Source organism: Ornithodoros turicata, chromosome 3, assembly GCF_037126465.1.
Source record: "Ornithodoros turicata isolate Travis chromosome 3, ASM3712646v1, whole genome shotgun sequence".
Taxonomy (NCBI): domain Eukaryota; kingdom Metazoa; phylum Arthropoda; class Arachnida; order Ixodida; family Argasidae; genus Ornithodoros; species Ornithodoros turicata.
The window spans coordinates 53,616,405-53,631,972 of NC_088203.1; the positions used below are offsets into that span (position 1 = coordinate 53,616,405).

Sequence of the window (15,568 nt, forward strand, 5' to 3'; positions counted from 1 at the left end):
TTGTAGTGTAACAGGAGTGTGATATATGACAACGCATCTTGACGAAGTTCTCTTGCTTATGATGCATCGAAATGGAACCATGTCATATGGCGTCGGTACTCCATCTGCTGAGTTGCGCCATCTGGTGGGAGTGGTGTGAACTGTTTAGGGGGTGCACGCTGCGACGCGCCATCTGGTGTAGAGTCGCCGTGGAGCGCGCCGTGGGTATGTCTAGCCACCGTGAGAAGGGCTAGAAATTGTGTCCTATTGGAACCAACCTATGAGGGGTTGGTCTCGAATGCCTAGAAATGAGTAGAAATTTTGGAGAGGGAATGGAGCCAATGACCTGGACTTAGCGTGGCAGTGCGCTGGAGTGGGTGGAGCTATAACATACCAATCAGATGGCTTAGAAGTCTAGAAATTGTGAAGAGGAGGAAATTTGAAAAAGGGTGCCTACCCCCGTCTTTAATTCATACTTCACACACGTAAGCAAATAATTATATTATTCGAAATCTATCAACTGAAACACCGAAATATTTATCCTGTGAGAGGAATACAGTAACAAAGCACGCCATAACACTAATTCAAATTAATTATAGTGAATGCAATTAACCATGAAACACAAATTTTAGGAAGAGACATATCATCATGACGACCTTAGCCAGGCCTAACACTGTAAAATACAACATCAGGACAATTTTCTAAACAGATGCCACAGAGCTTGCTTTTTTTTATTAATCCACTGGAGGCACACAAATCCAAAATAACACAAAGGAAATACAGAGCGTTTCCTTTTATCTGCAGCAAATTTTCATAAAAAAGGGAGTTGCCTTAGGGCGGTTTTACTTTTGTCATTGGATTACTCGACGGGGCTGCTACTAGGAAACCAATTTATTGTTCAATTAGGGGACTGATTAACGCAGATATTGTAATCAACTTTTTCATTATTGACTTTAGGGAGCACATTGCAATCGCCATATTAAAGCCTGATATCCACATGATCTGCTCGAACCACTGATGAAGCACAAAAGTAATCGCAGCGCGCGCCACAGACCTCCGCTCCTCCTCCGAATTTTTCCCGATGGAATAAATCCCGAATATCATTGTCAATTATCATGAATTTGAGTAAATTCGGCACGCTCTTCATGTTGGTGAGGTAAAAAAGTGACCTTTACTTGGCAAACTTCCGAGTTCACTTCGCAAACATTTACATAATTAAACTTAGGTTACATGACATGCACACCAGGAGGTGGCCAAAACCTAGTAAGAACAAATGCCGTTGACCGCATGATTCTAGGTGGCGTAGTTTTTATTTATTTATTAGAATGCAATGGCACGTTTTTTGAAACACCCTGTATGTCTGTGTAGATGGGTAGAAATCCAGCGAACCGGTAGAGATATAGGAAGGGAGTTGCCTCAGGACAGAAGCCGCCGATATTTCGAACAGAGACTGTTCTTCTGGGCACCGTCCTCATCATTGGCATGGTATTTAAAGGGTTAGGTGTGACGTGTTTAAAGGTTCATGCGAATTGTGTGTCAACAGCCCGGAGGGAAGAAAGGGTCCGTACGGGTTTTTACGGCCGGAGTGAATGGCCGCTTTCTTAGAGTGGGCTGGGGATTATGTGAACGAAGTCATCTAGGCTCCTGACCGGTTACAGAAAAATGGGGGTTCACGAACACGTGGACGAAATGGGACAATAGGCAAGAATTGGCAAGCATAGCGAAAGATAAGGAGGTTAGTGGTTACGTGGGGAAAAATTCCAGAACGAGCAAAGGTTTTTTTTTTTTTTAATATTTGTCATACAAAGTTGTGGCATGCAATAAAGCAAGCAGAAGGCAGTGGCCATGTAGAACATAACTGATGATAATGGAGATGGAAGGGAAAAGCATATTTTATTTGTGAAGTGTTTCCAGGGTGCCTTGTGATTTGTTGATACCGGACGGGTGAAGAGCATTAAACTTTATATGAGATACGACTCCCTATCACGTCTGTCACGTGTGGATCTAAACCCGGTTTCTAAAATATATAGTTTAATGTTGTCAAAATTGTGACCAGGAACGTTAAAATGTTCGGCGACTGCTTTGGGGAGTTTGTTGGACGTGTCGGTTCTGTGTCCGGTAAGGGGGTTGTTCATTTGTTGGCCGGTTTCACCAATGTATTACATAGAGCAGTCGCCGCATTCAATGCAGTATATGACATTGGAGCTTGTGCATGTGAATGCGTGTATGTCTGTGTGTGTGGGAGGGGGGATGAAACTTCACGAAATCAGAACGTCATTGCAACCTAATGTATATACTGTCATTAGACTAATAAATTTTAGTCATTCGTTGCATTGTGCTTATTTGTTCAAAGTCATACGCATTGTTAAGAAAACAGTTTTACGCTCCTCGGCCCCCATCTTCAACTTGTCGTTATCCATTCAGGCGCGTTAAATGCATCACTTCGGCCCGAGATTCGCCACGGCCTCTCGCGCGAACCTGTCAGAGCGGCTTTCGAGCGCGCGCACTTTAAATATAGCGATCGGGCACTGGTCAGGTACTTACGCTCATCCTTTAGGAGAAGCTCCTCTCTCGTCTTCATACTGGCATTGTGAACAATTTCACTTCCATTCATCACACCATTATATGCCAAACCACCCACCAACACCAATGCGTAAAAACTCCCAACAGCTTACGCCATGCTATAGTATACTGGCTGCCAACAACACATCATGTGCTACGCTCTGTGAAATCACGCCTTATTTTGGCTTTTAATTTAGGCCTCTTGTTCAGAAAGAAGTTGCATATGGTGATGCACTTCAGTTATTACTCCACTCTGACACGGATAACTTCTACAACCATTTTTTAAACAAACTTTTAACAAATTATATAAGAGACCAGCGTGACATTGGTTGTCCTTTGGCAAGGCTTGAATACTAGCTGCCGGAATACTACCTAATATTCAGGCACCCTAAAGAAAGATAGCATTTGCTAATGATGACGATGGAGGTCTTTCAAGGCAATTGATCGCGTTATGTGTGAACATTGGTGGATATTTCTTATAAATTTGCTGTCTACTTCAAAAGCATACTTATGGACGTGGTTGCCGCAACCAAACCAACTAAACCCTTTGCTTCGCTTTGACGATCGTGGTAGGCACAAGCCTAGACAGGTACCCAAGCACGAATCCGCTTTGCGCCGGAAGGGTTGACCGGGAATGAGAGTAATTTTTGAAAATTGCGTAAACACGTCCTTCTTTAATTTCAGATATCAACAAACACGGAATAAGTTATTGTACAATAACTTTCTGTTCGCATTTTTTTTTTTTTTTTTGCGGCTTAACGTTGTTGTTTTTTATTCCCTCTCAGCCGTCGAGGGAACGCAGTTTGTGCGAGAGGGAAAGCTCCCCAAACTCGTCAGCTGAGCGAATGCCAGTTTCATGAAATGACATTTGGTGTGACTGTGTGGCAGTGAACCAACGTCATTTGCTGAGGATTTCATTCAGTTTGTCGTATGACAGGGGTATAAGTTGTGCCATTACAGAAAAAAAAAAGGAACAGTGGTCCGAACTATTCGTGACCTGCTTATCGCTAAACAGATATGACCGCACGTCCTCTTCTCCTTCACTAACAACCTTGACAACTGGTAGCATGATAGCGGTTGTTTTTCGACTTGTTATTGCTAATGTACGGCCTTCGTTCGTTACGTGGGCGCCAGAGACCGCTCCGGTCAGACGCGCTTCTCGCGCGACGGAGAAAGGTCACGTGGTATTTTTGGAAGTTCGCGCACATTTCTTTGGACCCGAGAAAACAACGATGCGTGACAAGGAGCACTGGGACTTCCTGAAAACGTCTATTGGCGAAACCGTCCATCGGATTTCGTCACCTCATGTCACCGTCCACAATTTCACTATCGGTCACTTTCAGACCTGTAAAGTAATTAATTACAAGTAATTCAATTACAGTAATTAATTACATTCCTGTTAATTCATTACTTTTATAATTACATTTTATTTGATGTAATTGATGTAATTGTAGTTGTAATTCAATTACTTTTATCTGTAACGCGTAACGCATTTGGAATTACTTTCCGAAGTATTTTGGACCTCGATTGGGAACAACTCATTTTTGAAGTTCGAGTCGTTTCTACAGCATCTTTGATTTTTTGAGGACCGATTTTTTCCTCTATCCGACTGCGAAGCGCACGGATGCGATGCGACCGCTTTTCGCGCAAGCAACAATGTGCACAATTCGCTGGCTCAGTCGTGATTCAATCCAAGACAAACTGATCGGCAAAATGGCGGAAGAAACCAGGGTTGTTGGGCAGCTGACAGAAGGGACAGCGGAGGAAGAAATACCATTGCCATGGCCTTACTACCAAAAATACTACCACAAGTGTGTGAAGGTTGACGAAAACAATGTTGTAGCCCACTGCAAGCTTTGTGAGCCGACGAAGAAGCAAGTGAGGGCAGCGCTTCGAAGCAGCTCAAACCTGCGGACGCACCTCATGGTCAGTTCACATTCTGCTTTAAGAGCTACCCGCAAGATGAAGCTGCATTTGTGGGAGAGTTCTTCTGCTTAGTACTCGTGCAGGCTTGTTTTGTGCACGGTGTCGATTCGGGCTTGGGTGCAGTGCGTCGCCGGAGTTGCCGCGTTTTTTGTATTTGGTTGTTTCTGGATCTCTTTTCGAACTTTCGATCTCCGTTTGAATACATATTGCGAATTGCGCAGAGGCTTCATGCTGGAGCGATCTCCGCAAAGGGAAGGACAGCAGATTCAAGAAAGAGGACGCGTCAGGGCACAGCCGGCTCGCCATCTCCTGAGTAGCAGACAGTACTCTCAGCAGACAAGGTACAGCAGTACAGCAGACAAGGGCTATCTCCCCATTCACAAGGTACAAACACAAGCTGCTTCCCGTATTCATTTTGGGGAAAGTCAAACTCCTGATCAATTCTATAGAGGCCGTAAGCAACCTCATCAGAGGCATGATTGTTTAGGCCGGACTACCGTTATCCATCGTGGAGCAGCCCCACTTTCAACGGCTCATCAGCATAGGATTTCCCGGAAAGCGTATTGAAAGTCGCCAACTCTTGTGCGTCACCTAGAGGCAGAAACAGAGCAGCTTAAGGAAGATCTCAAAGCAAAATTTCAGAGCCTCAGCTACATGTCATCCACTGCTGACTGTTGATCTGCACACCGAAGGTGATGCCAAATTTCGCTATGTGCTTTGTGTATGCTATTGCTATACAGTCTCTAGTCTGGTATCTGTCATTCGTAGAGACAGTTGTGCCAAGTCCGTGTGCAGAACTGTTTGTCTTTATTTTCAGGTCATACATGGGAGTCACAGCCTATTGGATGGAGAGAGACACACTGAACAGACAGTCTTGTGTGCTGGCCAGCAGGCGTATTGAGGGAAGCCACACATATGACAGTCTTGCTGCAGTACTCGACAGTATCTACAGCGAGTTTTGCATTCAAGACAAACTGGTCTCAACAACAACTGACAACGCCTCGAACTTCATGAAAGCTTTCAAGTGAGTAAGGAAGAGGGCACTTTCCCTGATATACGGCTTGTGCACGTCTCCATTGCTAACAAGTGAGACGTTCATAAAGGTGTGTGGCGAAGACGAGGACAGCTGATGCTGTCCACTCGAGCAATAAAGCATGAGCTCAGTTCTTCGCTGATGCTTCACCAAACCGGACAGGCTCTCTGTCTCTAAAGTGGTGACCCGAACGATTCGAACTGTAACATGGAAGGTTCACCTACCGCGGCCCGCGTTGGGCATTTCGCTATCCGCCTGCCACCATTCATTCGGTCCCGCCCCGACTTATGGTTTCAACAGGCGGAATCGCAATTTGCATTGGGCGGCATCACTACCCAATCGACTAGGTACCATCACATCTTGTCTGTCCTTTCCGAGGACGTGCTACTCGATGTCAGCGACGTCATCAGCTCACCTCCATTAGAAGATCCCTACGACGCCCTTAAGCGTGCTGTCATCAGCAGAGTTCTTGCGTCCGATCGTCAGCGGCTGCACGAGCTCTTCTCAAAGGAGCCCTTAGTGGACCGCAAACCTTCACAGCTCGTCAGATACATGCAACAAATCCTTGGAACCGCTCCTTTTGACGACAAGCTCTTTCGTGAGCTCTTCCTCTCAAAACTCCCTCATGCCGTCCATCTAGCACTGTTTGTTACGGAAGAGACCGATATTGTGTCGTTAGCTACCAGAGCGGATAAGGCAATGGAGCTGTTCTCCGACTCATGCAACCCGTCTGCGCTGTCAGCGCTTGAAGGCACACATGACTTTTCATCTTCACCAAGCGCTCCTTCCCAGCACCAGTCACAGCAAGCATCATCTGTGTCGGCAGTGGAACGCTCTGACCTGGCCTCGCTACGGGAAGAAGTCCGCCGCATCGCAGACATACTCGAGCGATCCGGACCTCGTGACCGCACTTCCTCAGGCCCAGACCGTTCTACTCAACGTCGCCGTGCTGCACGTTCCCCGACTCCTCCCACTTCGCCGCCAACGCACCGACGCTACCTTTGTTGGTTCCACAGCCGTTTCGGTCGCAGAGCTCGGCGATGCGAATCCCCGTGTGCATGGCAGGGAAACTACGCCGGGGGTTCCTAGCGGCGACCGGAAGCCCCCACCACATACGGCAAGGTCGCCTTTTCTTCATGAAGAATCGGTGCGAAAAGCACAATTTCCTTGTCGACACCGGAGCGGAGGTCAGCGTCCTTCCGGCCTCACCATCCGACAGAAGCAGAACGCCCATAATGTATCTCACAGCAGATAACGGCTCTAGAATTCCTGTTTACTACCGCCGTTCACTGCCTCTCGACTTCGGATTACGCAGGACATTTCACTGGGTGTTTCTCGTTGCTGACACTCGGCACTGTATCTTAGGCAGCGATTTCCTAGGGCGCAACAAACTCTTGGTTGATGTCGCTGGGCAAAGGCTGGTGCACTACCTTACTCGCGTCACGGTCAACGGCGTAAGCACGCGCGCTACATCTGTCGGCCTCGCGATCACTCTTTCGCAGAACAATGTTTTTGCCGATCTTTTACGACAGTTTCCATCCTTGACGGCCCCGTGTGACTGGACGAAGCCCGTCAAGCACCCTGTCGCCCACCACATCGTAACAAGTGGCCAACCAGTATTCGCAAAAGCACGTCGCCTAAGCCCCGAAAAACTTGCTATTGCTTGACAAGAGTTCGACCACATGCTCGCTGTCGGCATCATTTGTCCATCATCTAGTAGCTGGTCTTCGTCCCTTGACATGGTTCCCAAAAAGACCGGTGACTGGCGGCCCTGTGGTGGCTATCGCGCGCTAAATTTGGCTACTGTTCCGGACCGCTACCCCTTGCGCAACGTCTCTGATTTCACCACAGGTCTTTCCAGTGCAGCGATGTTTTCGAAGATATATTTAATGAAAGCCTACCATCAGATACCAATGGCCGAGGAAGACATTCCCAAAACCGGAATAGTCCCCCCTTTCGGCCTCTTTGAGTTTCTCCGAATGCCGTTCGGCCTCCGGAATGCTGCCCAGTCTTTTCAGCGGTTCATTGACAATATCACTCGCGGGCTACCTTTCGTATTCGCCTACCTCGACGACTTGCTAGTGGCCAGTGCTTCACCCGAAGAACACCTTCAACATTTACGAACTTTATTTGGGCGCCTGGCCGACCATGGGCTGCTGATCAATGCCGACAAATAAGTTCCGGCCTTGGAGTTCTTAGGACACAGAGTAGACGCTCGAGGAATTTCCCCTCTTACCAACAAAGTCGAGAAAGTCCTGAACTTTCCTCTGCCGTCGTCCGTCACCCAGCTCCGCCGTTTCTTGGGAATGATCAATGTTTATAGCCGTTTTATTCCACGCAGCGCGGTAATACTACGACCTCTTGAGGCGCTTCTGAGGCAGACCAGGCCGGGAGCCACGACGCTTTCCTGGTCCTCCGATACCTTACAAGCCTTTCAGGACGCCAGACATGCACTGGCGTCGGCAACGAGCTTGATCCACCTCGTCATGGACGCGACCTGTCAGGGCCAGTGGCAACCTGTCGCGTTCTTCTCGAAAAAGTTCTCCCCCACAGAAGAGCGCTACAGCACCTTTGGACGTGAGCTCCTCGCTGCCTTCACGGCCGTCAAGCATTTTCTATACTACCTCGAGGACAGGTCATTCACCATCTTCACAGATCACAAACCCTTGGTTTTCGCCTATCGTTCAGGTCAGTGATTTCCCCAGAAATTCATTGCTGGGGGGGTGCCGAGCTTTCCAGGGGGGGGGGGGTATGCTTCGTGAAGGTTCCGCTTACGGAATTTTTCTTAGACACGGAAAGAAACGTGGCACAATGGTGACATATCTGCACAGCTTTCCCGTTTTATTTGTACATGTTCGAACACAGTACATTAGAATACAGACTCATTATGAACGGCATTTCAACATTAAGATGCATAATGGCACGGCCGACAAAGAAAAAAGACTAGCACCTTGTCTCACGAAGCTCAATGAATACGTAGCAACCAACGGTGCAAACCTTAGACGAAAAAAGCAGAATGCCTTGCTTGATTGAGTTGGGCGCAAATGGTTCTTCATGATCCACATTGAATTTGCGTGCCCGTACGCATTTTAGCTCGTACATGCGCGCAATATATGCATATTGAACAGTCACTTTCAAATGATTTTAGAGAAATGGATACTACGATCATCTGCATGGCTGTGGTCCTACAGCCAAGTTTGACAGTACATGATGTAATTCGCTGCGCCGGACTCACTACCAGCTAGAACGTGCTGGTGGCCGAGTTGGTTGGGGTCACCTGAGAAATTTCAGGGGGGTGTTGCAAAAATGCAGGGAGGGTGTACACCCCCCCCCCCTGAGGGGGGTGTAGGGAAATCCCTGGTAGCTCCCAGGTAGCTCTCGGCGATCCTCCAGGGAAGTACGGCATCTCGCGTACCTAGCGGAATTCAATGCCGAGATCAAGCACGTAAAAGGCAGCGACAATGTTCCAGCTGACACAGGGGACTGTTCCAGCTGACACCGCTCGAGCAATAAAGCATGAGCTCAGTTCTTCGCTGATGCTTCACCAAACCGGACACGCTCTCTGTCTCTAAAAGTGCTTTGGGAGGCTCGGTGGAGCCGAAGAAGTACCGGCTAGCGTGGACGAGGAGGGAAACCAGGAATATCCTGAAATTGCCAGTGCAGATCCGATTTTCGACATACTGCAATCCAGCCCAGACAGTGCCTCTGACTACTGTCTCCCTATGCACCGGAATTGCGCCTGTCACTTGCTACATTTAGTGGCTACGAAGGTATGATATACTTTTTGCTCTTGCCGCCCCTCATTCATACTGTTGTGTTCACAGGACTCACGAAAAGCTCAGGAGTGCACCATCTACAAGAAACAAGAATGCAGTACCTTCTCAAAGTGTACTGCACGGTGGAACAAACAGAGCCGTTCGACTTCCTTTGCAGACTGTGTGAAACTTGCGGCGTCTACCTTCAGACACCTTGCATCACAAGGTGGGGTTCAGTGCATGAATCCGTGAGAGCGCTTGTTGGAATCCTTTCGCAAAAGGACACAAAACTGCGGGAACTGTGTGACAAGTTCAGTGTTCCATGGCTAAACAGCACTGACAGAGAGTTCCTGCAGGAGTACCTCGTTGTAACCGCTCCCCTTATACAAGCTATTGACCTGCTCCAGGGAGAGAAAGCAATGTTTGCTGGCTTCCTGCTGCGAACAGTAGTCTCACTTCAAGAAAAACTCCAGCAAGTGCGAGAGCGGCAGTTAAAATTTTGCGGGACCCTGGCCACGAGCCTGCTTGAAGGCGTAGAGAAAAGGTTCCAGAATCTGATTTTGGACAGGGATCTCGTCACGGGTTCTGTTGCACATCCGACATTCAAGACAGACTGGATTCAAGATGACGACCTGAAGCAGTCTGCACTAATCTACTTTAAGAGTGCAATGAGAACTGCAGTTTCTGTGATTGACGGCAGTGAGAGGTCTTCGGATGAAGAAGCAAATGAAAGTTTTTTTACATTTGAATGTGGAAGGAGCAAAACTTGTGCACTGTGGGAAAAAGAGTATGAGACATGGATAACAACACGCACTTCGGAGTCCTTGGAATCTCTAAAGGATCTTCCTTGTGTGCTTAAGGTGTTCATGAAGTACAACGTCGGGCTGTCCAGCAGTGCAGCAGTGGAACGGCTGTTTACAGTAGGTGGGATTGTCATGACAAGGAGACGTGGCAGCCTTACAGACAAGAACTTTGAGAATAGCCTGCTCCTGAAAACCAATGGACGATACAAACTGTAGTTGTGACTTGTGAACAGATCCGTGTACTACGACAAACATACCTTAAAGAAAGGAAAATGGCTGTGATACTTAGATGTACGTTAGGGACAACGGTGTTGGTCCTATTACCACTAAGGCTGGGGAGTGCTACACCACCTTGGGTGCTTATTGTAGTCATGTATTTTTGGCACTTACGCAATAAATATGTACAACAGTTTGCAGGTTTCAGATCAATGTTGCAAATGTAATTCAGTGTAACGCAATTACTTTGCAGAGTAACTGTAATCGTAATTGAGATACTTTATAAAATTTGTAATTGTAACTGTAATTTAACTATTTTTTATTGATGTAGTTGTAACTGTATTTCAATTACATTGAAAAAGTAATTTTTACAGGTCTGGTCACTTTTTCTGTAATCCTAATTGTTGTGTTGAAAAGACGACGAGGAATAAAAAGATGACGATGAGGAAGGATGGAATGCGGACATGTTCGTTAGGGCTCCGACAGAACATATTGGCGACGACGGAGAAACTTTGAAAATCGGCCGCAGCAAGTCCTTACTAATATGCCTCGATATACTAATATACCTCGATGCCTCGATAGTACCTACACAACAGCCGCAAGACGCTGATGCACTTTATGATCAGTCCTATTGCACTGTTCAATATCTGTGGAAATTACACAGGCTGGGAAGAGGTGATACCAGGTAGAGAGACTTGGATGGTTGATAATCATACCAGTGGATAACGCCCTTGAATTTCTCCATCGGGGCTCGCAACAACCATCTATCATGTTTTTGCTCTTACTGTGCAATAACGGGTGCGCGTACAGTGCATATCACAGGAGATGGCACTCATAATAATCGCCAGCACTACTTATACTTTGTTTTTCCACATTGACGTTCGGCTCTCCGCGCGCTCTCTCGGTCCCTTGGATTGGTATATGGATTTTTTTCACTGGCACGTGTCGATGTCGCTCTCTTTGACCACACTTCGACGTTTTTTTTACGTTTGCATAATTGCTTAATGCTTTGATTCTGCTTAATTTTTACCCGTTAAACTTCGAATTACTGCAACATCACCTACCGCAAGCCCACTACGATAGTTTTTTTGTCGTTTTTTAAGCACACACTTTCACAGTTGCAACGCACTTAGACCGACGTTAAACTAGCCCCTTCCCTAGTTTAAAATACGTCCCATTAAAATACATGGGGCTTAAACCACCAGTTTAAGTAGCTTGGGTGGATGATCGAAATGGAATATTCGAGGCAAATATTCGTCCCATTATGATGAAATCGGTCTCCTGAGGGCTTCTAACAATATAAATCAAAACTTACCGAAGATTTGATGAAAAATTATCCGTGAAGAGGAGATAAGGCCTACCGGTCACCATCGCTTCTGGCAGACTCTAGCGATATGCGCATACGCAATGCAGGAAGCTCGCTATGTGCGGAGCCATAGGCTTCACAGCAGCAGGTGGTAGAGCATGGGGTGGTGACCCAGGATTGGCGAAGGCAAGTCTCACGTGATCGATTTAAACCCAACGTCACTAAACCAATGTGTTAAGGAAGTTGATGAATACGGCTAATTGTGTCGGCACACAGTGGGGGAGACGGCGGTGTCGTGAGGTCATCTACGTGGAAATTGCACCCCCCCCCCCCGTAAGCACTGCACCCGGTGCAGCCCCAAGCCCCACCCCCGAGCCACCCTTGTGACACCACTGAGCATCGATAAACGTAGACTGCTTGAATACCGTACGGCAACCTTCACGCGGTGGATGGAAATTATGTGTATACCGTTAAATCTCCGGAATGAGCGATTCAACTCGCTCAGTATTATTTGCTTTGGCTTTGTGGTGTAAAAGAATGGACGGAAGAAATGAAATCATTCCCAGAAAATATAGTAATCAACTCCTCTGCCACTTGCCACATGGTCAAATTATAAGGGCTGTGCTTAGGTTCTGCCCAGGTTAAAATTAGTCCTGTCTCATAAATAAGCGACCTAGCTAGAGCCTGGTGCAGTGCGTTCGCCGTGTACATGGGACAGTCCCGCTTCGCTTTCTACCAACTGTCTTCCAATTTAAAATGTGACCATAAAAAGACAACGACAGGTGGTGGCCGGGCGAAGTAATCACTGACCAGATCCGATACCGCACGCCGAAAGTGTAAAAAGCTAAACATAAAAAAAAACAGAAATCCTACCAATAACCTAAGAATTGCCATGTCACGAATAACCTATGATATTTGAGGCTCACTCTACGGGGATAGCGGGCCAGAAATCAGTAAATGCAAATCCTTATGCATCATCGTTGTGTATATGTTGTTGCTGAGATAAAGTACTGCAGCAACTAATCAAATCCAAATACACGAGCAGCATGTACAGTTTGGCAAAATCATTGTGACACGCACGCGTGCCTGCCAAAATCAACTACTTCAAAAAATGAAATAATAGTTTGAAACATTCGAGTGAGCGGTGTGCTCGATTGCAATACAGAAACACAGGGACCGTGTTCGTTTATTTTACAGCATGCTCTCTCGCCTCTGGCAGAGAAAAATTGAAATAATTGAAGTAAAGGTTCACTAATACAAACGTTCAAATAAGCAAGTGCGAATGTGCAGCAGCAATTTGAACATCAACGTCAAACTGTCGCAGGCAGACAGCGATTTCGCAACGACAATGATCGCGGACTCACGCGATAATGGCGTTGAAGCGAAAGATTTCGTTCGAAGCAGTACACAGTGGTTCCCGGTAGTACCGCTGGGAGACGCGTCAGCATGGGTGCACTATGAGAACTCACGATATCTGAGTGCAGCATGGGTGCGATCACAATGCCAACGTGATCTCAGATTATCGCAGGGGTGCTGCCACGCGGTGTGAAAATACGCGGGACTCACGCAATCGACGATCGTGATTGTGCGTATCGTGAGTTATCGCGATCATGAGTTATTTTGCTGAGCTCTGAATTACTTAAACAGGTCCCGAACTAAGCATTGAAATGCCTCGAAATACACACTCGTGTCAATGTGTTCTGTACGCTAACTACTTTCATACCTTTGATACTTGCAAAACTTATAGCGCGTGTCTGAGCACAATGTTATATTTGAATATGTGATTGTTTTAGAGCATTTCTACTCATACACTGCATAATGTGCATTCCTGTACGAGACAAAAACATTGGAACAGTTTGCGAGCAACGTGAAAAGAAGAGCCAAAGGGCGATTGCAACCGCTGAAACGGTGAAATATAAAACAGACATTGTAATGTCACAGTCAGATATCCCGTACATGTCGATTACCTAAATATAGAAGTCTAAAAAAATCCGTCTCACCTCCAGTCTTAATGTGTAGCTGGTTATTCCTTCACTTACAATAAACACTCAAGAGTACCTTCTGTGACGGAGTAGGTTAGACGAGGAAGTCGCTCAGGATGTATCAAAACTCCGGAACAGGCGATATTGCACGTCGGTGTCACCAGGGACTTCCTATGAACGAGATTCCGAAGTGCGAAACCCTACGCTTTTATTCTCAGCCGCGTTATGATGCGTGCATCACGATTATAAATAATGCAGCGTCTCTATTCTTAACCGTAGACTTCTGGACAAAGTACAGTCGCACACCTGAGGTGTGGTTCGACGGCACTGTTCGCCTCGTAGCCGTTAAACCGCACACTCACGCAAACTTTGTGGGTACCGCGGACAAGAACTAGTTGGGAGTACTTGAAGTGACAAGTACTCTAGTACTACTTTAGGTAAATTCCGTAGTACTTTTGCACCGATTTACGTACGCTTTAAATTGTGTACTTTTGCTCCAGCTTCTCCGTCGAGTCCTGAAGTACCTAAATGGGAATGAAAAAAAGAAAAGAAAATATATGCAGCATCAATATGTAATTTACTGCCTGAAAGGAGCGTTTTTTTTTGTTTTTTTTTACCGAAACAGGAGACGCACTGCTAACAAGCTTCAAATCTTGAGAAGTCATAAGAACATTCGAACATTTCGACATTTAAAAGCTGTGAGTCCGAAGATGCACGTACACGCTATATATGCAGAGTTTGGGTTGTATCTATGTGTGTGTTCCCACGTAAGGCCATGTACTATCCGCAGATGTAAGCCGATATGCGTAGAATGTTTTCGGCTAAGGATGCGTGACACACTTTTACAGCCAAATTGATGCAGGTCTAAAAACAGCTAAACCGAACTAATTTTGGGGGTGCTGAAGACGAAAATAGTGTTTAAAATTGGAAATTCACTGTAATTTTCAAGATATAGATATGCGAGTCTTTCTTGTTTAGAAACACACACCATAACAACCCAAAGTTGCTCCACAGGAAACCCAGCATAGAAGAGTAGCTATTCTGGAAGCCCATATATGTGGGGCCGCCTGATCACGCGTCCGTACCGGGATCTCCTCACTTGCATCTCATCCGTGGCTCTGGAATCGACGTGGACGCTCCCAGGCGTCCGGATGTTCGGATCGGGTTGTGTGGTGCCAGATGGACTGGATCGACTGCTGTGCTCTGCGTAATATACAGGCTCTCGTTGACTATTCGAGTCTCGCGTGTTGCCACGTGCATACGAGTGTGTAGAAGTGGGTGCACTCCAGTCCAGGTCCCTGTCTGAGCTTGTGGGGGTATCGCCGCTACATGCGCGACGCACAAGTTGCCGGCGATTCCGTCGGAGGAGGCCCACATTTGTCCCGACCCAGTAGGACAGGGGGCTGTCTGCGATAGCCACCACTATACATTATGTTTTTAGTGCTGGTAGCCATACGTTGTCGCCTTTCTGAAAGGCCATAGGGAACGAGCAGTTGTTGTCAGTCAAAACTTCTCGCGGTATCTGTTGTCTGGCGAAGATGCTTCTGAAGCGCTCGACCACCGCTTTTGAAGAGTGGTCTTTAGTCAGTGGTGCAATCTACGGATACCTCGATCTATAGTCGACTACTATATATATATTATGTATATTATATGCTCCCTTCTGAAAATGAAACTTCACTTTTAATGTATAATTGATTGATTTTCTATTTACTCTATTGCCTTTCTCCATTCTTTGACTTCTAAGTGACAGTGGTTGATTAAAATCAATTGACTTATGGTTGATAGTATTTTGACAGCATTTCTATTGACAAATGTCAGTAGACTGTAAATTGAATGTTATATGCATATTTATGTTCTTTTATCACACTGTTCCATTTGGGGCTCAATTAATTTGACACAAATTGTTGCCTATTATGTTGCGTTGGCTCACCTTTACCAGCACAGTAACCTTTATTTCTATTCATTCCTGCAGAGAAAGAACACCAATTTCATATCCTATTTTTAGC

General features: G+C 46.3%; 1 protein-coding gene across 7 annotated transcripts in view; it reads right to left on the reverse strand.

Moving 5' to 3' along the window:
- The window catches only part of LOC135388471 (tyrosine-protein kinase SRK2-like), a 509,896-nt gene that overhangs the window by 178,448 nt on the left and 315,880 nt on the right, over positions 1-15,568 (reverse strand). For 3 of the 7 annotated variants that reach the window (XR_010421395.1, XM_064618051.1, XM_064618048.1), the window contains exon 1: positions 13,581-13,732. The exons of 1 other annotated variant lie outside the window; for it this stretch is intronic. The gene's annotated coding sequence lies outside the window, so the exon portion shown is untranslated. Of the gene's footprint in view, positions 1-13,580; positions 13,751-15,568 lie in introns of those variants that run through there. 3 more of the 7 variants (XM_064618054.1, XM_064618055.1, XM_064618050.1) reach the window with 2 other exon arrangements.